The sequence below is a fragment of the Quercus lobata genome, chromosome 3, assembly GCF_001633185.2.
Source record: "Quercus lobata isolate SW786 chromosome 3, ValleyOak3.0 Primary Assembly, whole genome shotgun sequence".
NCBI lineage: Eukaryota > Viridiplantae > Streptophyta > Magnoliopsida > Fagales > Fagaceae > Quercus > Quercus lobata.
The window spans coordinates 56314778-56316857 of record NC_044906.1 but is presented as its reverse complement, the minus strand read 5'-3'; the positions used below and the strand labels follow the sequence as shown (position 1 = coordinate 56316857).

General features: G+C 31.8%; 1 non-coding gene across 1 annotated transcript; it reads right to left on the bottom strand.

Annotated features, from left to right (window-relative positions):
- Nucleotides 1-1464: 1464 nt before the first annotated feature.
- On the bottom strand, nucleotides 1465-1608 carry LOC115983055. Its single transcript, XR_004089859.1, has one exon. It is a non-coding gene; the product is annotated as a small nucleolar RNA snoR137 (small nucleolar RNA).
- Between the last annotated feature and the right edge of the window lie 472 nt (nucleotides 1609-2080).

The window sequence follows — 2080 nt, the reverse complement described above, 5'->3', positions numbered from 1 at the left end:
TTTTGGTAAATGGCTTTCTTTTTATCATTATTATACTTCGTATTCCTTATAGGGGTGAAAAGAGATGAAATCCATTATTAATTCACAAGTGAAAAATACTGAAGTCATTCAAATTGAAGGAACAAATAAAGATAAGTAATGCTAGAGATACAAATTTTTTACAAATTGTTGGTGTAGTGAGTAGTTATTGGTAAATGAAAAGTGATGTTAATAGTGGCTTTAGATGAAAACCACTACTAAGAAGTTAGCTACATCACCGGTTTATAAAAATATTGTAAAATAATTTGTAACTATAGCATTAAAAAAAAATTCTAATACCCATTTATAAATCTAACAAATTGGGAGTTTATTGAGATGTTATTAGACATAGTAAGATGTATTGAATTTTAAGTAAAATACTAATGTAACAATCTCTTATTTTACACCCATCCTTGCCAAATTCGAACTCAAATACATATGACCCATCATAACTAGTTTTGTTGATAATCTATAACTTAATTTTTGCATGTGCGTAGACACTGTTTTTAGACTTAAGGTTATAGTGATGCTATCAATTTCCTTTAATATGATATGATATAATTGCGTTATCTTTATGATATTTCAGATATCAGAAGGGAAATTCGGTTGATTCATTTATCTCAAACTTGCTTAAATAAACAGAGGAAGTTATAAATTACTTGGAGATTTGCAAATAAGCTACAATATTCTTTTAATTAAGACGAGGTACTGTCGTTTTTAGTACCTTTAAACGCTTCTTTGAGAGGTTCTTTGTCCATAAATACTGTTTAAATGAGAGAACTTATTTGGCAGAGTAGTTTTGAGGCTCATGCTGGGCCCTTGATGAATCGTGAAACACCAACAAAGAAGAGGATGCTTTCCGATTCGTATAAAAACAGAGAGCATCCATTTCACGGTATGCAAAATGTCAAAGAACACAAATTGGTAATTACAATTTTAGATATCATAATAATATATCTAATTTTTCTCATAATCTTTCAAGCCTATTAAAATCTTTACCAAATTGAGATCGAAAGCCAGGCCTTCCGATTGGCAAAATTCCAAGTGAGCTCTTATGAATATGACCCAGAAGAGATTAAGTAAAGTGAGCTTCGTTTTATACCAATTCTTTATATCATCAAGCCACTTTATAAACGATGTGGGATAGTTTCAAATCAACAAATTACCATTAGCGGGCTGAGGACGTGAATAAATGAAATCACCAAGACACCAACAATGCAAAATACACATTCCGTAACTTTTGGTCTTGTAACTTGTAAGTGATAACGGTTTACTTGACAAAATCACAACTTTGATTCACAAAACGACGTTAAAAAATAAGTGAAATTCTTGACACAAACCAAAAAATATTGTAGAAAAGATTAGTCCATCTATGGGGTTTTAATGATACATCTCATAACAATCCCAAGTACCGAACATAAGGATTTTCGATTGGTTCCAAATAAAAAATGTACCAGGAGACAGGTAGCACAGTGCAACAAGAAAGAACACACGGCGCTGTTTAAATACTGGCAAGAAATTATTAATCTATGCTTCGGAAACTTGAACATCCCCCATTTTTACAAGAGAGAGTTCACCATATGAAGCAACACTTGCTAAATTTCAATCTAACACAAACAAATAATTGACTCTAAAAACATTTTAGATTTAATTTGAAAAATTTTATAAAAAATAAAAAATGTGACAACCCGATCCTGAAACAAACTACGCCAAATAAAAAGGATGCGTAGCTGTTTGGTAATAATAATAAGGAATTCGGGGAATTGGAATTTAATTTACGCTTTCGTTGACACGTCCTTCTGGATTAATTAAACCAACGATGAACGCAACGCCTATCAAAAGCGACCACACAGGACATGAAAATGCAAAATAGCAATAACAATTAACCATGGATAAAAGAAAATTCACAAATCAAAGAAATATAGAACACAAAAAGGGGAACCTGAAATTCAAATCACTACTGTATGGAGCGGCGCTAGGGCTTTCAAGCCCTTTGCAGAAGGGTATGGATTTTATAGAGGGATGCATAAAATATGACCCCTTTGTTTTAGTAAAATAACAA